A 25,765-nucleotide genomic window follows, 5' to 3' on the forward strand; every position below is an offset into this window, starting at 1 on the left:
AGGCATCCTGTGACATTGGGCTGCCTCAAAGAGAGGGCCGGCTGGGGAACCAGACGGGACAGAGAGAGCTCAGGATGGTGAGCCTTTGGATCTGGTGGGATGGCCTAGGGGGGTCAGGCTAGGGTCCCCTCCCAAAGGATAGCCAGCGAGGCTAAGGCGGTGCATGCTTTGGGGGAGCCACTCCTGGTGACCACCAGAGGGCACTAAAGCTCAGGCGACAGCCTAGTGGGATCCCAGGACAGGGAGGGGCTGAGAGAGTAGAGTTAATAGAGGGGAGCCCCTGCGACTGAGTTAAGGCCCTGTCACCTTTTCAGAGACCTGGCGGTCCACCCTATTGCCAAATCTAGGCCTTGGCACCCTCTGCATTGTCCACGTCAGGGGCAAACAATACTGTCCCCTTCCTCCTCCGCTCTCCCAGCGCTCAGGAAGACGCGAGCCCACCTTCCAGCTCCCACGGATGGTGATGTCTGCCAGACAGAGGTGGGGGGTCACTTTCCCTGGGAGACTGAAGCAAAATACTCCACCACATACACCTCCATTCACTCCTTCAGCCAGACTTACTGAACACCTACTATGTGCCAGACACTGTTGTAGGCACTTGCTATACGTAAGAGAATAAAAGAAGACCTACCTCATGGTGTTCACAGTCCAGATGGGTCTGCAGCCTTTGTCTGTAAAGGACAAAGTAAATATTTTAGGCTTTTGGGCCACTCAGCTCTGCCTTTATAGCAGAAAGCCACTCTTAACAAGACAAATTGTCATGGCAGTGTTCCAATAAAATTCTCCAGACACTAAAATTAGAATTCCATATAATTTTAGGGTGCCACAAAATATTATCCCTCTTTTGATTTTCAACCATTAAAAACACCAAACTGCTCTGGCTAGTGTGGCTCAGGGGTAGAGCATCAGCCCGAGTGCCAAAGGGTCATGGGTTCAATTCCTGGTCAAGGGCACATACCTGGGTTGCTGGTTCATTCTGGCCCCAATTGGGGGCAAATGCCAGAGGCAACCAGTTGATGTGTCTCTCTCACATGGATGTTTCTCTCTCTCTCTCTCTCCCTTTCCCTCCCTCCCTTCCACTCTTTCTAAAAATCAATGGAAAAAAATATCCTCAGGTGGGGATTAACAACAACAAAAAAAGCCCAACAAAAAGAAAACAAAACACAAAACCATCCTTAGCCCTTGAGCTACATAAAAACAGGCAGCAACTTGGGTTTACCTCAGGGTCTGGAGTTGCCGGTCCCCAACTAGGAAGGGAGATAACACAGTGAATCTTGTAATGAGTCACTCACCCGGGAGAGATTGTGAGTCCATGGAAATAGCAGAGTATGGAGAATGGGCCCCGGCAGTGCGGGTGCCGGGCAGGCCTTGGTATTCAATTGGGTCATTTTAAATTATTTTGATAGCATGGGTAGCATGGGAACCCAACCTACATTGAACTTGGAGGAAACTTGGGTCCCCTTACTGCTCCATTCTGTTCTCTCCCTCTGCCCTCCACTAGTGTATCACAGCTTCTGCACCTTCACATTCTCCGAATTTGGCATGCATGTTATGTATCCACAGAAAGCATTCAGTATCATTCCTTGTGTGTCCTAAGTGGCAAGTGATTGTCCTATCTCACTGAGGCTTGCTTTTCTGCCCCTTAGTCACGTCTGCATTAAGATGCTCATTGCAGGTGACTGTGGGTTGTTTCCCTGCAGGAGGAAGCCACATCTGCCTCTCCACCCTTCACCTGGCCGGTGGTGGACAGTCGAGTCCATCCTGTTTTAGGGCTCTCTCCACCCAAGGCTCAGGTTAGAGGCAAAGTCAAGCCCTCTCTCCTGGGGTTCCAGCTGGAGCACCATTGCTTTGCTGGGCAGAAGAATGAGGGCGTCAGGGGAGGGTGGCCTCAAGTTGGGGCTAATGGCAGAGGTGGCCCCAGCAGGTCCCTTTGTGAGGCTAGGGGCCTCATTTTTAAAAAAAAAAAATATCTTTATTGATTTCAAAGAGAGGAGAGGAGAGGGAGAGAGAGAGAGAAACATCAATGATGAGAGAGTCATTGATCGGCTGCCTCTTGCACGCCCCCGACTGGGGATGGAGCCCGCAACCTGGGCATGTGCCCTGACCGGGGATCAAACCCTGATATCCTGGATCCTAGGTCGATGCTCAACCGCTGAGCCACGCCCGGCCGGGCGAGGGGGCCTCATTTTGCTCCTCAGCCCAAGCATCAGTTTGATGCCCATGCCCATCAAAGGTGTAAAATCCCCACAATTAGCCTCTTGGCACTGCCAAGGCTGTTGCTACAGTAATGCCTGGCAATCCCTTGTGCAGCCACATAGGCAGATGGGGACATACAGAGGGGCCTGCATACAGAGGGGCCTCTGCTGTGGCCCCAGCATCTAGCCCATGACTGAAGGCTCCCTTAGATGCCCAGAGGCCTGGGCACACCTGGACACCTGGGTCCTGCTTGCGGGGATGTTTGTGTCTGGGAAATAGCTCTCCAGGCCTGCCTCCTGCCCAGGCCAGACCTTCCCCAGGCTTCCCCAGCACGCCCCACCCCCAATCTGTGGGAGTCTCCTGGGAATTGACTGGAGAGAGGGGGTCCTGGCAGGGGGGCACATGGATCCCATCCAGCTTGCTGGTCAGCCAACATTTTTGCACCATGTGTCAGGCCATGCTGAGCACCAGGAGTTTAGCACCGGCTGCGATGGGGTCCCATCCCCAGGGGGCTCACAGTCTGGTGGGAGACACTGACCGGTGAGTCATCAGTCTTTACAAGTGATGTATTTGTTTGAATCGGTGGTGCAGGCACGTGATTACAAACTGCAAACTACTTGGAAGGTAAGTGCAAATTCCTCTCTCGTCCCTGTCTCCTCCCCTCCCCCCAGGCGGTCTGTCCTGTCCGCCCCTCCAGGAGATGGTCTGTGCATTCAAAAGCAGCTCTCCTAAGGAACAAAGAAGCCAGAACGAAGTCCACACGCTGCACAGCCTCTGCACGCTCCTCTGCCTGCATTTTTCACCGACCAGCATTTCTGGGAGATAATTACATATCAGTATGTATAGATGCACCCAATTCTTTTCAACAACAGCAAACCGATAATAATAGCCAGAACTTATACTTACTATGTGCGGGGCACTCCTCTAAGCACATTATTTATACAAACTGATCTACTCCCCCAAACAGCTGGGAGATGGGTGCTCCGTTTATCTCATCGGGCAGGCGACGGGGCCTGGGATGCCCGCTCGTGTGATGCGGCCTGATCGAGGTTCAAGGCCCCTGGACGTGCAGGATGTTTGCAGGCAGTGATCACTGTTGTACTTCTATCTTCAGAGGATAAATGCTTGGTAGTGGATGGCTGGGCGAAAGGGCATATGCATTTTAAATGCCCATAGCTACTACCAAATTGCTCTTTGAAGAGGTCATGTCCACTTACTGAGGTGCCCCTGTCCCTCCGGCTCCCAGAGCTAGAGCTGGCACTGCTTACCCACCTTTATATCTTTGCCAATCTGATAGAAGAAGATACCTCTCCTCGAGGTGTCCTTTGTGTTGCTCTTACAAGAGATGTTGGGCATCTTTCCATATAGATCAGTACCACTTGGTATAATCAGAATCATGCAGAGTGAGGTGCAATGGGGCTGGGCGCCATGGCACTGGGGGGGGGGGGGGTTCTGTCTGGATGAGAGTGAAGGTGGTCTAGGAGCATTGCAGGTGAAGACATCAGACCCTTGGGGTGTGGGGTAGACCCAGGGAAGGCATTCTTGGCAGAGGGGAGGGCCTGAGCAAAGGCTCAGAGGGGTGGGAGGCAGGGGGTGGGGTCCAGGCCTGGGGATGCTCCTCTTCTCCAGTATTACCCCTGCTCCCCGAGTCCCTGATCCCCAGCTAGGCTGCTTCTGCTTCCAAGCACAGCTTGAGCTAAACCTGGTTTCCTGGTGGGATCTCTGCTCCCCAGGGGGCACCTTCCAGGGTCCCCAAAGGGGGCCTGCCCCTCAAGCCTTTAGGGAGGTAGCTCCCATCACCCCTTTTTGCCCCTCTGAAAACCATGCCCCTTCCACCCATTCCTGCCACCAGCCAGGCAAGCGTACGTCCTCATTAGCACGGTTCAGTGGCTGGTACTGGTAATCGATCTCCCGTTCTCCCACTGCGGACAGCAGCTAATGGGGATGAATGTGGCAGGAGGTGCCGCCGCCAAGGGATGCTCGCCCAGAGGCCTGCACGGGACAGAGAGGTGGGCAGGAGATGGTGATGCACCTGGCAGGCCCGTGATTCAGCTGGGGGGTCTGAAGCTGCCTCTGCCCACCTCAGACCCCAGGCTGCCATTGGCTCCCAACCTGGGCCCTGCCTGGGGCAGAGGGGTTCTGGAATTCAGCTGTCCACTGAGGCAGCGGCAGGGGCCAGTCTAGGAAGTGTTCAAGGATGGCATCCCAGGAAGGCTGTGAGTGTCGGGGCCCCAAGGTAAGTAAGGCAGCCAGTGCCCCTGATTAGTCATAAGTGAGAGAGGGAGGCAAACATTCCAAAGCTGGATCAAGCAGCCATGGGGCTGGTCAGAAACAAGGATTCCATTGCATAGTCAGCCAACAAATATTTAAGTGCTTACTGTGTGCCAGGCACTGGGTAGCTGCAAGGTAACCAAGACAGTGAAGACCTTCTTCAGTGGGCGCAGAGAGATTTATTTTCCTTACCTAGGAAAATAAATACTTAAGATAGTAATATATGGATAAATGCTCAGAACAAAATAAACAGGGTTATGTGATAGGAGGTGGTGCTTTAGGAGGGGCCCTGGGGAGGTCACTAGGGGAAGGCACCATGTGAGCTGAGACATGAACAGTGAGAAAGAAAAGCATTTCAGGAAAAGGGAACAGGCAGTGCAAAGTCCCTGAGGTGGGAATGAGCTTGGGGCATTTGAGGAAAAAGAAGGGGCCTGTGTGACTGGATGGTGGCCCATGAGGAGGAGATGAGCTGAGAACTCAGTGACAATAAAGCGAGGAGGGTCATGGTTTAGGCCAGAAGCCCAGTTTGCCGGGTCAGTGGGGTCATGGTGGACAGGACATCTTTCCTCAGGTGGTGTAGGCCATATACAAAGACAGGGAGTGAAGCTCTGCATGGATCAGCTGGGCTGGAGGACACCAAGGAAGCCAGGCTGGGGAAGACCCCTGCCACTCCCTGGTCTCTGGTGCCTGCAGATCTGGGGGAGGTGTTCCCAGGGGTGTCTGAGTTAGCCTGACTTAGAGGAAGCACAGAAAACTTCTTTGCCATCCTGGGAGAAGGCATCCAGCCCCTGCTGTATGCATGACACAGTGACATCCTGCATTGTCTAACTTCTGGCTGACTTGAGGTACAACTCAGGTAATCCTCCCAGCAACTAACAAATCTATTAACTAGTGTTACAAGATAAAGCTTAATATGAAAGCAGGCTGGAGTCAGCCTGTTAGGCCAGGAGGAGCACTCTAGAATGCTTACAGGGTTTTAAACATAAAACTCACATATGTTTTTATGGAAAACTTAAGCAATTTTCAAGGATAATCTCAATTCTTCTCTTGATTTTTGTCACATGTGATGACTTCACTGTCAAATGCCCAAGTTACCATTCCTGTGGGGTTGAGACGTGTCCTGGACCCCCACTGGGCAGGTGTTTGCAAACCAGGAGAGGGGGTCTCACACGAAAAGACCACACCAGACTCATCTTCATTCTCTGGGGGCATGTTCACGCCCCCATATCCTTGCTTAGATTGTCCCTCCAGTGTACAATGCCACCCCCTCATTGATATGGGTCAGTTTTTTTCATCCTTGAAGAACCTACTTAAATGTTCCTTCATTCCCTAGCTGTCCCTAGTCCCCCTTACCCCTCTCTATGCTCCTGCATCCCCTCTACTATAGCTCAATGTAGTATATAGCTTTTGGATTATAGATGGCAATAAAATGTGATCTAGAAAGAACATTTGATAAATTTCAACATCAACTTACGATTTTTAAAAAATCACAATTTCTTAACAATGAGAAATACAGGGAACTTCTTTAACCTGATAAAGACATATAGAAAAATGTTATACAAAAATATTGAAACATTAGTAGTAGAAATAGGGCAAGGATGCTGATGATCAGTGCTGCCATTCAGCATTAAAGTTCAGCATTATATTTGAGCCCTAGCCAATGTAATAACACAAGATAATAAATAAGGAGTATAAAGGTTAGAAAGGAAGAGATGGGGTAGTGACCATTTCTCTATCTTGTTTCCAACTAAACAGATGCTTAATAAATGTTTATTAAATTGAAGAACAGGTCAGTGTGTCCTCAAGTTCTTGAAGTGGGTGGGGACAGAATTAATCCTCTAATAGCAAAAGTCTGAGAAAATTCATTGGTGCTCAAGAGGTTCCATGATCATGGTCTTGCCAAAAAGAGAGAAGCACAATATTTCCCTAAGACCAGAACTGAATGAGAGAGCTCTTGAGATGCCAGGAAAAGACTTAGTTTTCAAAATAATTAGTGTTGGTCTAAAAACAGGGATAAGATGTTATAGGTCAGTGGATTCTCGGTGGCAAGAAGAGTAGATGGCACCTGGATTCTGCATCAGGTGCAGAAAGCTGGAGCAGCAGAGCCAGGCAGTATCTTCTAACCACTGGGAGCTGCAGGAATGAGTCATGGGCCCCAGGAAATCTTTCTACTCTTTCTCTTGGGACACCTAGGGTCAGAATATCCCTCTGCTTTCCATAGGGTTCTAGAATATTGAGTTTAATTCCCACTTCCAATCTATTGCCTGCTAGGTTCAGGTTCTTGATGTGTCTATGACATGCCCAGGAAAAGTAGCTCTGGCTCAAGGCAAACCGGGTGTTGGGCACCTACTATCTCTACCTGGTCCCCATCTCTTCCCCCAACTTCTAGAAATGGCACCTGGGTTTACTTTTGGGAAGAAATCTCCCCCACCCTTGGTCCATGTTCTTCAAGGGGAGTGGAAACAGGGCCGAGGCCTGACCAGTCAACATGTTCCATCCCCTTTCGCCGTGGAGTATTGGGCAAAGGACTGCTGCTTCTGAGCCTTTGCTGAGACAGAAAAGCTCCCTCTCCTTGGAGTTCTGGAACTGCTGGTGACCACCTTCCTGCCCATGGTCCAGAGTGAAGGTGACACAAAGAAATGGGGTCAGGAGAGGGTGACCAACCTTAGCCTGGTGATCACACTTGAGCCCTAGATCTAGCCATGTCTGTGGCAGAGGCTTCCTGCTCTTTCCAATGACACGAGCAAATAAACCACCTCCCCTTTTTTTTGTCTAATCTTGTTCAAATTGGGTTGCTATTATCTATAATCAAGAGAGTTCTGATGGACACAGTGGGAATGAAAATGTCTGGGTGGGAGAAGCTGAAGATCTGGATCATACATGATATCTCATGGGTCCTGGGGGTGGGAAGCAAACAGCTTCTGAATGGAGCCCAAGTGGGCACTCTTGCCTTTTCCTTTGTCCTATGATGATCCTCCCAAGGGGGCTGCCCCAAGATCCCAAGAAGAATGCCAGAATGACCAGACATCATGCTAAGTTGTTTTTGTAAAGTCAAGTTCATTGAGGAATAATTTACAAACAATAAACTGTGTATATTTCAATAAGTTTTACATTTGTTCCCCTGTATAACCCTATCCACCATCAAGATAGAAAACATTTCCATTACCCAGGAGGTGCCTTGTGGTCCTTCCTTGTTAGTCAGTTCCCCACCCCTCACAACCACTGAGATGCTTCCTGCCACTGCGAGTTAAATGTTTTCTTTAGAGTTTCATATACAGTCATTCATCAGTATCCACAGATTCCACATTTTTTAACTTACTTACTCGATATAATTTATTGTGACCCCCAAAGCAATACTCGTGGTCTTTTGTGGACATGTGCAGAGCTGTGAAAAATTTAATATACCTGATGTACATGCTTCCTGCTGAGGCTGAACAAGGCAAAGCTCTGCCTTCTTGGGTCCACTCTTACACTGGACACGTGTCCCTTTTGCAGTCTATTTAGTGCCATATTTTTCATATTTTTGCATGTTTTGTTGTTGTGGTTTTGCTGTTTCAATCGGCTGTCTAGTGTTTCTTAGAATGAGAAGGCCGTGCTGTGTGCCTTATGGAGAAAATACGTGTGTTAGACGAACTTCATTCAGACGTGACTTACAGTGCTGTTGGCCATGAGTTCAATGTTAATGACTCAACAATATGTATTAAATAACGTGTCTTTAAACAGAAACACACATACAGCAAAGCTATGTATTGATCAGTTGATGAAAATGCTGTGAGCAGAGACTCGCAGGAACCTAACCCTACATTCCCCCAGGAGCAGTGGTTCAGATTCACAGATTCAGCTCTACAGTGACTTTGTAGAGCACAACCACCGCCAACAGCGAGAAGTGACAGTGTGAGAAGTGTGGGATCGTACAGAGGCAGCACTTTGGGTCCGGTTATGCCACTTAGCATAATGCTTCTGAGACTCACCTGCATCGCCGGGTGTATCATGTGTTGTCCCTTTTACTGCGGGGCTGTGTCCTGTCACGTGGGCACACCTGTGCCTTACACATTCCCCAGGGGATGGAGAATCTGGATGGCGTCCAGTGTTTGGTGAATGTGAATAAAGCTGCTTTGAACTTTCGTGGACAAGTCTTTATGTAGACATGTGTTTTCATTTCCATTCCAAGTATTTTCAAATGAGCAAATATATTGCATATTTGTTTAATCCTTACTATTGCCATTCAAAGGAGCATTATTTTATATGAGGAGACGGGGGCTCAGGGCTGTGGTGGCCCGCAGAGGGTCAAGCAGCTCCCCGGTCCTGCCCCCAGTGTGCTGCCCCTTCCCTGGTGGAGACCTGAGGGTCGCAGTCAGGGCCCGATGCTGGGGTGGGAAGGTCCTTGGTGCTGTCACTGTCTCCATGGGCCTCAGGTTCCGCAGCTGCATGACGTGCAGTTACAGTTCCCTCCAAGGAGCCCTGGGGTCTCCAAGCCTGTGATCCTAACCCTGCTGGAAGCCTGAGCAACAGGGCCAGGCCCAAAGTAGCCCTTAGGGGCCTGAGCTGGGCTGGAATCAGGAGTGACAGAGTCTGAGGGCCTGGCTTGTCAGCTTGTGGGGCCTCCACTGCCCCAAGTCCACTCCCTTTGCTGGAGGTAACAGTGCCATCCTGTGCAGCCTGGGGGGACTGTCTACCGACGCCTTATCCTGGTCAAAGCAGCTTTGTCCATCTCTCGTCCCAGGGTTTTGAGCCCGAGCAGAGGGAGGCTTAATTCAAGGATGAGAAGCGGCCAGAACAGGCTCTGCACAGCTCCTGCTCCTGGCCTTTTCCTGGCCTGAATGTTCCACCTGGTGTTAACTCAGGGAGCGTCCAACAACCTTCCAGTGCATTCCGGGAGCTTTCTGTTGCTCACAAGCAGTTAACCCTGCATACCCTGCTCACCATTCCCCTCCCTTGTGGACTGGAAGCCTCAGCTCCGGCTTGTCTCTCAGGAGACTCATCCTGCGGACCTTCCTTGGCTTGAGGGAACCGGGAGAGGGAGAGCCTGGTATTTAGGAGCAACCGGTGCAAAGGGAGAGATGCCAGGCTCAGGGAGAGAAGACTAAGATTTGGGTCCTGACTTGTCGCTCACCCTCTGAAGCACATCTTCCAGGTCTCTGAAATAGGCACCCTTAGACCTGTTTCATTCACTGTCACTGACGGGCATGTGCTCTCCCTGGTGCTGGGGAGACGCTGGAGGAGCCAACTCAGTGGGCCCAGTCCTATTGGAGAGGGGCAGACAATGAGATGTCACAGTTGGGCAAGATGACAGAGCAAGTCCCACTGCCTTGGTGGCCAATTAGAGGCATTGCCCAGACCTTGGTCAGTCCTTTCACCAGAAACTGCCCTTGGCCCCCTTAAGTAAGGGGAATTGATTGGAAGGAAAGGTTAGAAATCAGGGCAGCACTGGGGATGTAAGTAGGGAGAACTTAAAGGAAAGTCTCTTTAGGGGGGTCATCAGGACGGAAAATTCTGCTGGGGAGTCAAAACCACAGAGAGGGGGCTTCACCGGCCTGCGTCAGTGCACAGCGGGTTTCAAAGGCTCATGATGGACAGCCCTCCAGGGCTGCCTGTGGGGGGGAGGGGGGATTCCTCAGGTGCTGTGCCCCAAAAAGTAGGGGGAACACAGGGAAGGAAAAGGCCACAGGCGTTCCCTGGTTGTCAGGCAAGGACTCATAGAAGGCCCCGCAAATCTATAGGAAATCCAACTGTGAGCACAGACGCCTTTGGTATTGTAGGGCTCGGAATGGGGGGTGGCTTCCCCTGCACCTGCACCTATGAGTGGCCGCCCTTGGGAAGGGCCTCGCACCTGTTCTTTCGCTGAAGCGCAGAAACCTAGGAGGGCTCCGTGTGAGTTTGGTCAGTGTAGGTGGGAACACACACACACACACACACACACACACACACACACACACACACACACACACACACACGGGGCCCTCCTAGGTTCCGCCCATGTGCTTGGGCTCTGAGGCTGCTGCCAAGTCCGCCCCATGTGGCCGCTGCCTTCGGGAATTCAGGGCACTGGAGACAGGTGCGCCCTGGACTAGAGACAGAACGAGACACAGGTTACAGCCCTGTCACTGAGGCACGGGCCGTGGGGATGTCCAGAAAGGGTGGTCCACCCAGACTGGAGGTTGGGGCTTCCAGAGGAGGTCCGGGTCCAGAAGCCTGAGATGGGGTGCAAGGTTGTGGCAGAGAAGGAGGGCATTCCGGGGGGGGGAGGGGGGCTGGCCTTTTATTCCAGACACTGCCACTGCCCCGGGGCCTTACAGGGAGCTGGGGGCTGGGTAGACAGGCACATAACTGTCTTGTGGGTGAGCTGGGGATGGGGGTGGGAATAGAGGGAGCCCTGGGTGGGGGGAGAGTCGAGGAGATGGGGGCTGCAGGCCCCTGCCAGCTGCAGAGGACACCCCAAGGTTACCTTGGCCTGTGGCTCTAGGCTGAAGCTGCCGCCAGCGATGACAACAGCGAACCAGCAGCCTCTCTGAGTTTTATTATCATTCAAATGAGGACGTGGAGAGGTATTTCATTTGATTGGTAGAATAATAGGAGCCATTTATCTACCTTCTCTCAACCTTTCATATCTGTTTCACTATTTTATGGGATCGCATACATCATAGTAAAGGCAAAAATGTATTTTTTTCCCCTGACTTGGGGTTGGGGGTGCAGCAGGGACGGGAAGGAGGCTCTCAGAGTAGCTGGCAGGAGCTGAAGGAAATGAAATCGAAAAAGACCATTATTGGTGACAGACAGTTACATCTGAAAGGGAGTAGGAAACTCCCCAGCGAGGCACGGATGAGGAGTTTTAAATGGAAGATCTAACCGCTTCGGTCCAGGGCCAGCCGGAGAGAGGGACTGAGTGAAGGCCTGAGTGGCGAGGAGACAAGGTGGGGGTGCGGGGAGCAAGGCTGGCACAGGGGGGATGTGGCCCAGCTGTTAGAATTCTTTGCCTTTCTTCAACTATAATAAATTACACATGTCATTCGAGGATTTTTTCTCCTTTTGAAAAAATTAGAACATTCCAAGGGATGCCCCTTGTGACCACCAGCCCCACCTCCACCCCTTCTTCCCCTTCCCCAGAGGTAACTGTTTTTCATTTTTTTTCTTGATTTTACAAACATATAAATATACCTTAAAAGAGGTACTCTTTTTTTTTTTAATCTTCAACTGAAGATAAGTGTTTTTCTTTTTAATTGATTTTACAGAGAGGAAGGGAAAGAGATAGAGAAAAAACACACATCAATGTGAGAGAGACACATTGACTGGTTGCCTCCCCTACATGCCCTGACTGTGGATGGAACCTGCAACCTAGGTATGCGCCCTGACCAGGAATCGAACCCCCAAACTTTTGGTAAATGGGAAGATGTTCCAACCAACTGAGCCACCTGGCCACAGCAAAAGAGGCATTCTTTAGTGGATTTTTTTCTTTCTTTCTTAAATGGTATCACCCAGCTCCTTGCTTTTTGCACTCAGTGTTTTCAAACTCTGTGTGTGTAGATCCACGTGGGTCTCCATCCTTCCAGGAAAACTGCTATGTGGCTCTCTCTTCCAGTACAAGCCCGTGTTTTAGCCACTCAATGTCCCCTGAGGAACACTTAGGTAGCTTCTAGCTTTTCACAATTCAAGCCATGCTACAAGGATCCTTGACCTCTTTCTGGGAGCCTGGGCCAGTTCATGAAGGGCAGGTGAGCAGTGAACTTGCTGGCGGGCAAGGGCGTGCGTTTTTAGCTGGAGGAGACATGCCCAATTGCTGCCCAAAGGGTCTCTGCTGAGGGGCTCCAGCCAACTCCCCCCAGAGCCTCCACCACTGCCTGCCTCCAGGATGACTACAAATGAAAGCACATGAAGGTTCACTCATGGGTACCTGTCCAAGGGGGTGGCAGAGAGGGGAGCAGCAAAGAGCTGGGTGGGCAGGGCACCAGGGTGGAAGGGGGATACCCGACACCCAAGAAGAAGCCCCAGAACTCTAGGTGTGACCCCACAAGGTGGAGGTAGGATTCCAGTGAGGCAGGCAAAGGGTCAACAGGCATGACCTGGATACAATGGTGAGGACGCCGACAAGAGCTGGAGGGTGGGAATCAGGGGGCACTGTGTGGCTGGCAGGTAGCTGGCCAGCAGCACCCAGGAGGGGAGCTAAGGCAAAGCTGAACCTGTGAATGGTGGCAAGCAGGGCAGTGGGTAGAGAGCATGACTATGGAGGGGTCCTCCACGGACCCCAGCTCCTTGACTGCAGCACCCCGAGGGTCCAGCTGAGCCTAGGACACATAGGTCAGAGTCACATGTGCGGGCTGAGGCCCTCTGCTCAGACCCCGTCCATGGGATAGCATTTGGTGCCCTGCTCTCAGGGATATGGGAGGGGTAGTTAAGAAAGTGGGAGCAGTTGTTCAGCGGGGACCAGGCTCTCTATCCTGGGAGAAAGACTCAGGTTCCAGAACTCTCTGGGAAGCAAAATTGCAAAGATTACAAGTGAGAGTTGCTTTTTAAAAAACAACAACACAGCTTTATTGAGATATAATTTATATACCACCTCACTTCACCCACTTAAAGTGTACAATTTAGTGGTTTTTAGTGTAATCACAGATACACCCATCATCACAGTCAATTTAGAGCATTTTCACCACATCCGAAGAAGCCCTTTAGCTGTCATTCCCACGTTCCCCAATCCTAAGCAACCACTAATCTTTCTGTGTCTTCAGGTCTCCTGTTCTGGACATTTCATATGAATGGAATCATATACTGTGTGGCCTTTGTGTCTGGTTTAAATCACTTAGCATAAGTGAATTAAAGGTTCATTCATGCTGTAGCCTGTCACTGCTTCATTCCTTTTATGGCTGAATAACATTCCATTGCATGGATAGACCACGTTTTGTTTATCCATTCATAGTTAACGGACATTTGGGTTGTTTCCACTTTTTTTTTTTTTTTTTACTATTATGTATAATGCTAAAGACACTTGTGTACATGTTTCAGTGTGGACATGTTTTCATTTCTCTTGGGTGCAAACACACCTACGAGTGGAACTGCTGGGTCACATGGTAGCTCTGTGTATGAGGAACCTCCAGACTTTTCCAAAGTGGCTGCACCACTTTACATTCCCACCAGCAATGTGTGAGGATTTCGACTTCACATTTCTTGCCAACCCTTGTTATTGTCTGACTTCTTATTCCAGCCATTCTAGTGGGAGGAGTTGCTTTTTTAAAAAATATATATGTTTTTATTGATTTTAGAGAGGGAGGAAGGGAGAGGGAGAGGGAGAGAGAGACCGATGAGAGAAAGAAACATTCATCTGCTGCCTCCTGCACAGCCCCTACTGGCGATCCAGCCCATAACCTGGGCATGTGCCCCAGCCAGGAATCAAACTGGCGACATCTCTGTGCATGGGATGACACTCAACCAACTAAGCTACACTCGCCAGAGCAGGAATTGCTTTTTGAGGCAACTTCAGAAGCTGGTGGCATGAGCTTGGTGCACCTATGGGCTCCAGGCCCCTCATGAGCTTATCCAGGAGAAAGGCAGGAGTCTTCACACCCCCAGCTCTTCCCTCTGCTGGGTGGGCTTCATCTTAGTGAGACCCTGGCCATGTAAAGCAGCTTCAGCCGCTTCCTGATATGAGCTTGGACTTCCTTCCCTCAAAGGCACCAGGATACTGTATTAGTCTGGGTTAGCCAGAGAAACAGAACCAATGGGGGGGGGGGGAGGGTATAAGAAATTGGCTCACGTGATTATGGAGGCTGAGAAGTCCCAAGATCTGCAGGGTGTTGACAAGCTGTAGAGCCAGGACAGCTGATGGTGTCCTTCCAGTCTGAAAGCCAGGCTGGAGACCTGGGAGGGGGCCAATATTTCAGTTTGAATTTGAAAGCAGGAAACAGCCAATATCCCAATTCAAAGGCAGTTAAGGCAGGAGGAATCCTCTCTTACTCGAGAGGGTCAGCATTTTTGTTCTATTCAGGCCCTCAACTGATTGGATGAGGCCCACCCAAATCAGGGAGGGCAATCTGCTTTACCCAGTCAACTAATTCAAATGAAAATTTCATCCAGAAACACCCTCACAGACACGCTCAGAACAATGTTTGACCAAATATCTGGGCATCCCATGTCCCGGTCAGGTTGACACATAAAGTGAATCTTCTCAGAAGCTCCCGGTGGCCAGCTCAGCCACCGTTTGACTTTCAGTTGTGAGTCCGTGTATTTCCTCTTGTGATTAAGACAGTTACAATAGGGCTTTGGTCGCTTGGAACTAAAAGATACTGGACTGATATCATCAGTACTTTTGAGGGGCTCAGAGTCCAGGAGCTTGCCAGGGGCCAGGTAACAGAAACTGATGTGACCAGGCAAATGAGCCCTGTCTGTAGTCTGCATCCCTTCCTGAGTCCAGAGCCCCTACAAGGAGCTCCTGTTTCCATATGAAATCTGGGCCACTATATCTTAAGTTCCACTCTCTCCCTGGGGATCTTTCCCTCTCATTCTTGCCACCCATGCCACAGGAGTCAGTGGCAAGTACTGTCCTGGCTCCTGGGTGAATAACCTTTTCCTTGGGTTCCCCGAGCACAGCTTTGTTATTTCTGGGACTTCACGAAGTTATAAGCACAGAGAACCTGAGAGACGCAGGCCTGGCCAGCTGGCTCCCCCAGCTCCCGTTTCAGCCCCTGGGCCTTGTTCACCAACTACTGGCCTGTGCTCTCCATGTCCAGGTCCTCCTGGCCTCTGCATGACAGGCTGAGCAGTTTATCTGGGCTCTGCTGGGAGTTCCCCGCCAGGCATTTTGATGCCTTGATGGACCTGCCCCAGAGGGAGGGAGCCGTCTCTGCAGCTACCCCCCAGTGCCCACGTCTGGCTCAGCACAGGGTCACCAGGAATGGTTTTGGCTCCCTGGGTTGTGGCTTCACCCCAGCCAGCCTGGGGCAAGTGACACTGAAGTCTTTCCCTGTGGGCTTTGCTGCCTGCAATGCCCTCTCTACCCAATTTACTCCCACCACCCACAGCAATCAGACCTGGCCTGCAGGCCAGGCAGAGAAACAACGAGAAAGAAAAGGTGTTAAAACTCACCTTTGGAGCTTCCAAAGGCCCAGGTCCCATCTGGAACACTACCTGCCCAGTATGTTTTTATGCACTCACCACAGAGAGATGAGGTTAATAATTCTGGCTGGCTGGGAAAGAGAGGAGTATGGGGAGCGAAAGGAGTGAGCTGGGCCCTGCTGGGCTCTGCTGTGTGGGGGGCATGCTCCAGGCTGGGGCTGGGGAGGATTATCTCTCAAGGAAGTTGGGGATCTGATTGAAGGGATACCTGAGCCTTGTTTCCTGGCTGAGTGAGGTCCCCAGGTACCCTGTGTCCTGACGAGGTGTGACAGGAGACAGGAGGAGAGGTGGCTTGAAGCGAGGGCCTTAGCTCCAGAACACCGGGGAGCAGCCAAGTTCCCCAGGAAGGAGGTGTGGCCTGGAGGGGCCTCCCAGTTGTGATGAGGGAAGAGCGCCATCAAAACTGTCTTGGCCCTTACAAGCAGGGACCAGATGGGGACACAGACACCTCATTGGCTGCCAACGCTGGAGGGAGTTGGCAGCCAAGAACCAGACGTTCCTGTGTATGTCTTCGGGATGCCAGCAGGGTTGACATGGACCTATGACCCATCTGCCACTGCCCCCCACCATGTTCTGACAACAATATTAGAATCCTGGGACAAGGAGATGGGGGAGAGGGGAACCTGAATTACCTGAGTTATCCTTAATTGCTGAGCTAACCAAGACTCATTTTTTGCTGCTGGCAGAAAACGGGGATTTTAAATAAAGAGGAGGAATTGTGCACCTGAAATCCATATACTTTTGTTAGCCAGTGTCACCCCAACACATTCAGTATAAAAGGGGAAAAAAGAAATAAAGAGGAATACTGACAGCAGGAAGATACAGTTGTGGTTTTGACACACTTGGGGCAGTGACTGAATATTCATATCCACAGCCCACGGCTTAATTCAGGACAGTGACTGGGGACTCCCATGGGGTCACAAAGACAGCATGGCAGGGCTCTCCCCCACCTGGGCCGTGCAGATGAATGCTGGCTGGACCTGGACATGCCCTCCCCACTCCCCCTCCTCAGGACCCATCCATCTGGCCGCACGCAGGTCCTGAGGGAGTAAAAGGGCCAAGTGAGAGGTGAGCAGAGCCATCCATCTTCCTGCCCATTGCACGTCCCTGTTTGGTGAGTGACAGTGACGGGAGCTGATGAGGAGGAGAGAGGTAGAGGGCAGGCAGGGGAGCTGGCTGACCTGACAGTCATAGGAGAGGCCTGGAGGAGGCTGTAGGGACAGAGGGGAGGCATCCTTGGAGAGACACTGGGCAGGGACTGAGCAGACTTGGCAGCTTCGGGATCCCAGGCAAGTCCTACAGCTCTCTGAGCCTTCAGGTCCTCACCCCAAGCAGGGTGGGCTCTGCTGTTTCTGCCCCATTTTTCACTCTGCACGTCTTACTGGGAAACTCATCTCTTACTGGGATCAAGCTGCAACAGAGCTACATGCCCTTGGCTGGAATCACGACCCTTCAGTGGGCTGACTCTCTAACCACTAAGCCAAACTGGCTAAGGCTTTTTTAATTTTTTTGTTATATAAATTAACCCATTTATTATAGGCTAGCAATGTTTCAGATTGTGGAGCTTCTACTGATCTTTCAATCCCTTCAGTCTTGTGATGGCAAACTCTACTGTGGCCATAGAAGCGGTGCTGTAGGTCCAGGCACCACTGGCTACCGTTTTCATGCAGGAACCACAGGGCCAGATCCCCACAGCTCGTCTTATTTTGGTTTTGCCACAGAAAGAGCAAGTGTACTTGGTGTGTTGGCTGATTTCAATTTTCTTCACTATTTTCCCGAGGGGGGCGCCATAACGTGTCCCATATTTACTGACAATTCTGACCTTCTTGGTGCGTTTATCCATGTCACCGCAAACGAGGTCGGAACCCAGAGAGAAACAACATTTATATCTCACAGTTCTGGGAGTTGGGAAGTCCAAGATCAAGGTATTGGCAAGGTAGGTTTCATTAAGAGGACTCTTCTCTTGGCTTGTAGATGGCCACCTTCTCACCGTATCCTAGCATGGTGGGGGTGGGGGTAGGGGAAGAGAGGGAGAGAAAGACAGAGAGAGACAGAGAGAGAGGGAGAGAAAACTGTCTCTTCTTATAAGGACACTAATCTTATCAGATTAAGGCCCATCTTTGTGACCCCATTTAACCTTGATTCCCTCCATAAAGGCCCTATCTCCAAATATGTTGGAGGCTGAGGCTTCAACATATGAATTTGGAGGAGCACACGTTCAGTCCATAACAGAGTCCTAGAGACACAGTTTGCACCCCTGGGTCCAGCTCTGCCTGACCAGATCTACCCATTGACTCTTCAGTTACATGGCCGTTCCGCTTCAGGCCACTGTGGCTTGGGTTTCTGCAACTGAGAGTCCCATGTCACTTGTTGTAGATATTACACATGTATGTATATATCCACATAGACGTTACATGCTTAGCACACAGCACGTGGGGAAGTGTGCATTCTTGGAGAGAAAACACTCATGTTTAATGCAGGGAGAAGCAGTCAGGAGAGAACCAGGGGAAGACAGAGGCGAATCAGGAGAGGGAAGGAAGGACTCGGAGCAGTAAAGGGACACCAGGAAGTGCTATTTGGAGGCAAATTTCGAGGGGAAGCGAGGAGAAAAGAAGCCAGGATTGTTGTTGGAAATGTCTGATTCCCAGCAAATTAAGTTCCTATATTGTTTGCTATGTGCTGTGGAGGAAGAGTGTGGACGTGAAGCCCTGGAGTGGGCTGTGGCTGTGGGCTGGGCCATCGAGGCCGTGAGGCTGGCATGCACTCTGAGCCAGGAGGCTGCAGTCTGCTTTCTGCTTCCTGCAGATTGTCCCCTGTCACCAGGACCATCCTTTAAAAGAAGTAAATCAGATCAGGCCTCTACCCCTCTTCATGTCCTCCTGCCCCTGATGTCCCCTCACACTGAAAGAAAAGGGCAGGCCCCCTGTGCCTTCCCAGCTGACTGCCCTGCACACCAGGATGCCACCCGCTGGGCCCTACCTCACTGTTGTCCTCTAAGCCTAGTCTTATCTCCAGCCCCTTGCACCTGCTGTCCCCTCCACTCACCTTCACCTTCAGCTCTTTCTTCCCAGTCCGGCGTCCCTCCTCAGCGAGGCCCTCCTGGGTCCCCTCCAGACCAGGCCTGAGGTGAGATTCCAGGATCCTGTGCTATGTTTTTAAAGCCGCTCACCGACGTCTGAAATGAGCTCACGTGGTAACTCTCACTTGTCTCTTCCTCCAGTATCAGCGCCCGTGGGGGGGGACCTCGGCTGTCCTGCTCGCTGCTGCATCCCAGTCCCTGGACAGAGCCCAACATGGAGCAGACACTCAGCAGAGTCCCTGACAGGACACCACATGCCTCTTGGAAACTCTGTGCCAAGCACTAGGCAGTCTCCTGGGCTACAAACCCAGGTGTGCAAAAGAGGTTCTCAAGTTTTCAAAAACTAAACTTAATTTCTATCTTAGCCCCATTATAGTAAGTTCAGGATATATGTAGACAATTTGGAGTGTTCTTGGTCAATTCTAGGTCTCTTCAGTCGCTTCAAGTAACCCCTTCTCACTAGGGTTGCATTTGAGATGGGAGAGGGGTCCACGAAGGGTCAAGGCCTTGAATGGGGCTAAGCTCACCTGCATCTGTGCTGCATCCACACTCCCAGGCTCCCTGTCTTCCACACTGGCTCCTGCTGAGGTCCCCTTTCCTCTCTGGTCCCGAGTCCATCTCCTGCCACATGCTCCTTCCTGTCCATAGGGTTCATCCCCTGGTATGTCCTACAGCCACTCTGGTGACTGTCTCATTCCAAGACAAACATTCCACTTCGACGGCACACAAGGGGACCCTCCAAGCTGCCCAAGCCTGTCTTGACCCCTCTGAAAGGAGTTTCTTATATCTTGCTGGCTGGAGGCCTGCTCAGTGAGGGTCTCTATGAGCCCCGTTGCTCCCCAGGTCTCACCTCCAAGGTGAGGCACAGCTCTGCTGCCCTGGGACCCCCCAATTCCCCTCTCCCACCTCACTCCAGGGCTCTCCCCAGCCTGGGGGTGTCTTCCCAGTGCACTCTGACTGGAAACTGCTCTGATTTGTTGCTTGTGGCATAAATGTTAGCTTTAGGTCACCCCAGGCTTCGTGGGGTCCTCTGAGAATGGGGGGGATGTTGGAGAGGAAGCAAGAACAAAGGGAAAAAGGAAGAAAGCTGCTGGTACCTCCAGTTCTATTGCTCAGAATGAGCAGGAGGGGCACGAATCTGAGGGGTTTGGGTGCCCAGCGCTCGTGAGCAAGGCAGGTGCGGGCAGTGCTGGGGGGTGAGGGCCGGGCAGCGGGCTTCATCTTGCTGTGAGAATGGGCAGGACCTAGCTCAGTCCTGGTTTCCACACATGGAGGCTGCCGTGCAGCTCTGCTCCAGGCCTAAGCTGGGGGCTGGGGGGGGGGGAGCTCCAGGCCTAAGCTGGGGGCTGGGGGGGGAGACCGAACCCCGCCGCCCTCGCAGCCTGCGGTGGAGGCCGCCGCCCGCCCCTTTTCACTTCGCTGACTCCTCATGAGATTTTTCATCTCAGCCTCCAGCCGCCAGCCCCCCTCCCCGCCCAGCATTGCTTAATTTCCCTCTCTCGGCTGCAATTTATTATTTAAGTCCGCAGAGCGACCGGGGTGAAACAGGCTTCCTGGGAGACTGCAGTGATGGAGAAAAAAGACTGGCCTTGGTGGGGTCTCCTGGGGCCACAAGAGGAGACAGGCTGGGGGGGGTGGGCAGTCCTGGGGGTGGGGTGCCCCAGGGAGGAATCTGAGCTGAGCCTGAGGCTCAGGAGCCTGAGCCTTGTTCCAGCTCAGGCTGTCTAGGCGGGCTTCACCCACCCAGTGTGGCTCCTTGAAGGGTGGGGACATTTTAGCACCCTATTCCTACCCCCAGGCCCTTCTGCCTCCGGTTCCAAGAGGGTTTGAGATGCCAAGACCTAGCTGCCGGGCAGCCTCCAGGCTGGAAGCCTTTATGTGGCTTCTAAGACGAGTGGATATAAAGAAAACCAGAGTTGCATTTAAAATCCAGGAGATTTCATATAAATACCTGGATGCCCAGCTTCTGAAAAACTAGTTGTCAACACTGAGCTGCCTTCCACAAGGCACACTTGGGCTGCTGCCCCATTTGGAAGGGGCCTGCGGGTGGCATCAGCCAGAGCCCTGCCTGCCTCTTCACTCACCTAGGGGCCTGCCTGAACCCTGCTAACATGTGGCACAGCAGAGGCCAGGAAGTCAGAGCCCTGTCTTTTCCCCTTGGCTGTTCTGAGGGTTTCTGGAGGGGAAGGACGCTCCCTCTCTCTGCATCTCTGTATATTACTCATTGTAATGCCAAGCCCAGTGCCTGGCACATGAAGGTGCTGAATAAATACATTTGCAATGAGCAGCTGAATGAATGAGTGAAGGAATGGTGACGCCTGGGCAGGGTTTTGAGGCTGAATGCCATCTGAAAAGATGAGTCTGAATTGCAGGCCAAAGAAGCAGAGGGACAGAGGCTAGGGTACCTGGGGAGTCCAGGATGCATGGGGTGGGGGTCACCTGGGCGGGGAGGTCACCCAGGGTGGCCCAAAGGTCAAGTTGAGGAGCTGGGATTTATTATTTAATCTACTGAGCTTTAAAAACCTTGAGTCTGGGGACCCTCTGAGGCAGACTTTTCAAGGCAGGGTGGGGGGCAATCTGTGTTTTAAAAAATGTCCCTCCAGGTAGGGGACATGTATAGGCCTGGGACCCAGGCTGTGTGGCTGGGAAGTGACCATTTATGCCACAGGTCTGCTGCTGTGTCCAATTCCCTTCCTGCCCCCATGCCACTTGGGGCTGAGTGTCTCTCTAAAGCCACCTGTCACCTTTCTGAATGTTGGTCAGGTCCTGTGTGTCCATCGCAGCCACTCACCGTGTTTTAAGTTTTAGAAGGAAAGAAAAGTACGAAGTAACTGTGTTGGTTTTGCCTAAGCAAAGTCCATTTATAAAGCGCAGCACTCATTTAAGAAAAAAAGAAACAGCTATTGACAAAATATAAGAAAACAAATTAAAGCAGCAGTTCTTTAAAAGGACCCTGTCCAATAATTTGATATTTCTCCCCTTCTTGCCTCAAAGGCCAGAGTGACATAATCAATCTTGCTGTTCCATAGTCTGTCTCGTTACAGCTTTTTCTTAAGTAGAGAAAAAGAAAGGAAGGAAGGGAAAATGGAAGGAAAGGAGGGAGGAAATAAATGGAAAGGAGTGAGCTGTTATCTGCAGCACCCTCACCTCCTGCCCCACCATGGGTCACGCTCCTTCCTTTGTTTCCCCTGCCCCAGCCTAGCCCTCCACATGGCACCAGCATGGTTGGTCAGCTCCTGCCAATTCCCTGACCCACAGACCCTGTGGCGACCCTGTCCTGTCCCTAGCCCATGAGTGAGCTCTCATATAGATTTCTTATCTTGACAGCCTTGTTCAAATAATTGATGTTTTTCATAAGAAAAGCGTAGAGCAGGATACTTGTGTGCAGCGGGCAGACACACTTTGCACACGCAAGTGCACCCATGCTGTAGGCAGCACCTTCTTCCAATGTATGCAGGACCCTGGATGGGCAAGGGTTCCCCCACCCCCCTCCCTACAAGAACCCCTTCCCTGAATGTTGCCTCTATTGTGGCTACTGTTCATTCCCAGCTGTGCACTCAAAGGGCCTGCCCCTCTGTTGGCAGCACTCTGACCACCCCCACCTTGACGGCAAGTAAGGTTTCTTGGGAACCAAACCAGCTTTAAAAGCAGTCTCACCTGAGTCTTTGGCCAAATCACTGCACCCTGTAAGTTTCTCCACATGGAGAGTGAGGTCAGTGACACCCAGAGGTTGTTGTCAGGACTGAATGAGTAATAGTAATAATAATAATAATATTTTATATTTGAGCATTAGCTCAGTGCCTGATCCTGAGTTATAATCTTTTTCTGACATTATTGGATGACATCTTCAGTTCACACTATTATTAGCCTCAGTTTATAGGTGAGAAAACCGAGGTCCAGAGAGGTTAGGTTAACTGCCCGCCTTATAATTAGTAAGAGGGAAGAGTAAGTGGGGGGATACTTTCCAGAATCCACATCCCCTTGTGTATTAGTCCCCATTTCCCTCCCTCTGGAAAGGTCCCCCATGAGTGTGGTCTTCGTGGGACCTGCTGCCCACACCTGCCTCCCACAGTAGGAACCTGGGGTCAGTGTGTCCCATGCTGTGGGGCCAGGAATGAACTCAACTATGAACCTCAATCCAGCCTGTAGTCCCTGGTGTTCCTAGACCTGGTGCCCCAGGCCCTGCATTCTGGGAGTGCCACACAGTTCCAAACATACCTTCCCCTTTTGCTTAATATAGGCAGAGTGCATCTCTGTAGCTTGCAACCCCAGGACTCTGCCTGCAATAAAATATATGGTAGTAATAATACCAAGAGTCACCCTCATTTCTCAAGCACTTACTATGTGCTGGGTCCTGAGATAAAGGGCTTTGTATACATTACTGTGTCTCATTCTCACCACACACCTATGATTGTGTTTTACAGGCAAGGAAGCTGAGGATTATTTACATTTGGGTTCTTGCCTAGCATCACACAGCTGGAAAGAGGGACAGCTGGGTTCAGACCTTGAGCTGCCTGAGGCTAAGTGTGAGTGTAAAGCTCTGTTTGTGTGCCTGACACAAGAGGTGCTCACTAAATGACGGCTTTAGCGCTGGGTGGGTATGCATGCTTAATGCCCATTAAAAAGTTACCGAGAGGTTCCAGTTCCTGGCAAGATGAGGTAAACACACTCCACCCTGTCTCTCCCGCTGTATGCGGCTTAAAACCTGTATGGAATGTACAGATCAGCTATTTGAACTCACTGAAAAGACCAGGTATAAAAGTAACACCAAGCCTTGGCTGGTGTAGCTCACTTGGTTAACCGCCGTCTTGTGCACCAAAAAGTTGCTGGTTCGATTCCCAAGCAGGGCACATGCCCAGGTTTTGGGCCCCAGTCAGCAGTCAGGATGCATAACCGGAGGCAGCCGATCGCTGTTTCTCTGTCAAATCAATGTCTCTCTCTCTCTCTCTCTCCTTTCCTCTCTTTCTAAAATCAATAAAAATATATTAAAAAATGAATAAGTAAAATGTCTTGGGGAAAAAATGTAACACCAAATCAGTGTTAAGTTTATTATTGTTTTTCCACTTTAGTATCCCCTGGGCTGAATTCAGTGCAGCCTGAAACTTTGAAGTGGGTGTCACTATGCAGAGAGCTCCAGGAAAAGCCCTCTGATTCTGGCTTGAGGACCAGGAAAAGAGTCACTTATTGCCTGAAGTCTCCTGTTTGTCTTCCCTATTTTCTTTCTTGCACCCCGTCCCCCAAGCAATCATGTGTTGGCAGCAGCAGCAGGAGCGTCACGGGCTGGCAGGAACCTAAAACCCTGAAGGAAGGGAACCTTCCCCTCCAGGGGGAGGAGCCACGGCCCCTGAGGGTGGGTAAGCCCCTGCTGCTTTGCTATCTCTGCTGCTGGGGCTCAATACAAGCACTTATAGGACGTGCACAGCAGAGAGAAGTAAATAAAGCTCCAGCTTTCTTGGCCTGAGGACTGGAAAAGGGGAACCTCAGAGGACTGGAAAGTCCAGGAAAGATCACAGAGAGGAAGGAGGGAAAGCACCCCCTAAAGTTGTTTATGGAATTCAAAGGTCACCCCGAACTGTACATGGTTCTACACCAAACAGCGTACAGAAATCTGAGAACTGAACTAAAGACCATTGTCCAAATCCCAGATTGGCCATGCATTGGTGCATTTATAGGACAGATCCAAATAGCACTTCAAACTTTGAAAACAAACTAACATTTGAACCACAACCTACAGGAGGTCGGTGGAAACCCAACTGGGTCAATTGCCTGCTAAAAGAAAAATATCAAAATTACACCTTACAGAAAGAACCAGAAAAATCTCAGCTCACTTGGGAAAAGACAATCAACAGATGCCAATGCTAAGATGACTTTACCGAGATATGAAACAAAGCTATTATTTTAAACCAGCTATTATGAAAATGGTCCAATAAAACAGGCAAACACTCTTGAAATGAATGGAAAGATAGAAAGTCTCCACACAGACAAAAAAAGAAGATATCGAAAAAAAACAAATGGGAATTTAGAAGTGAAAAATACAATAACTGAAACAATAAACTCACTGCTTGGGCTCAAGAGCAGAATGGAGATGATAGAGGAAACAGCCAGTGAATTTGAAGACAGACAGACAGAAGTTCTCTAATCTGAAGAATGGACAAACAAAGATTGGAAAAGCAAATGAACAGAGCCTCAGGGACCTGTGGGACAATAACAAAAGGTCTGACATTCATGTTATTTGAGCCTTGGAAGGAGAAGAGAAAGAGTGGGGCCTAGAAAAACTTCTTTAAAGAAATAATGGCAAAGTTTTCCAAATTTGGTGAAAAACAGAAACATACAGATTTTAGAAGCTCAGTGAATCCAAAACAGGACAAATACAAAAAAATCTATGCCTAGACACATCATAATTAAACTGAACGCTAAAGACAAAGAAAAAAATCTTAAAGGCAACCAGAGAAAAATAACATATTACTTGCAGGGGAACATTGACTCACATGACTGTGGGTGTCTTATCAGAAACCACAAAGACCAGAAGGAAGTGAAACAACATTTTATTTCACTTTCTATTTTATTTTTTAATCTTCACCCCAGGATATTTTTCCATTGATTTTTAGAGAGGGCGAAAGGGAGGGGTGAGGGGAGAGAGAGACGCATTTATGTGAGAGAGACATATCGACTGGTTGCCTCTTGCACAAGCCCCCACTGGGCCCTGGGATCGAACCTGCAACCCAGGTATGTGCCCTTGACTGGGAATCAAACCCATGACCCCGATGCTCTAATCACTGAGCCACACCATCCAGGGCTACAACTCAGAATTTTTAAGAGGAAGTATCCTTTAGGAATGAAGGTAAAATAAAGACATTCTCAGATGAAGGAAAGCTAAGAAAATTTGTTGCCAGGTGACCTGCACTAAAAGATTGCTAAAGGAAGTTCTTCTGACAGGAGGGAGGTAGGGGCAGAAAGAAACTTGAAACACCAGGAATAAAGGAAAAGTATCAGAAATGGTAAACATTTGGGTATTTATGACAGACTATTTTTCTCCTGTTGAGCTCTTTCAAACATGTCTGATGGCTGAAAATAAAAAACATATATAACATTATTCAATGGGAAATTAAATGGATATAG

General features: G+C 50.4%; 1 pseudogene across 1 annotated transcript; it reads right to left on the reverse strand.

Moving 5' to 3' along the window:
• Nucleotides 1-17,134: 17,134 nt before the first annotated feature.
• On the reverse strand, nucleotides 17,135-17,410 carry LOC308556417 (large ribosomal subunit protein eL43 pseudogene; annotated as a pseudogene). Its single transcript has one exon. The product of its transcript is annotated as a large ribosomal subunit protein eL43 pseudogene (transcript).
• Between the last annotated feature and the right edge of the window lie 8,355 nt (nucleotides 17,411-25,765).

Source organism: Miniopterus schreibersii (genome assembly GCF_964146895.1).
Source record: "Miniopterus schreibersii genome assembly, chromosome: 4".
NCBI lineage: Eukaryota > Metazoa > Chordata > Mammalia > Chiroptera > Miniopteridae > Miniopterus > Miniopterus schreibersii.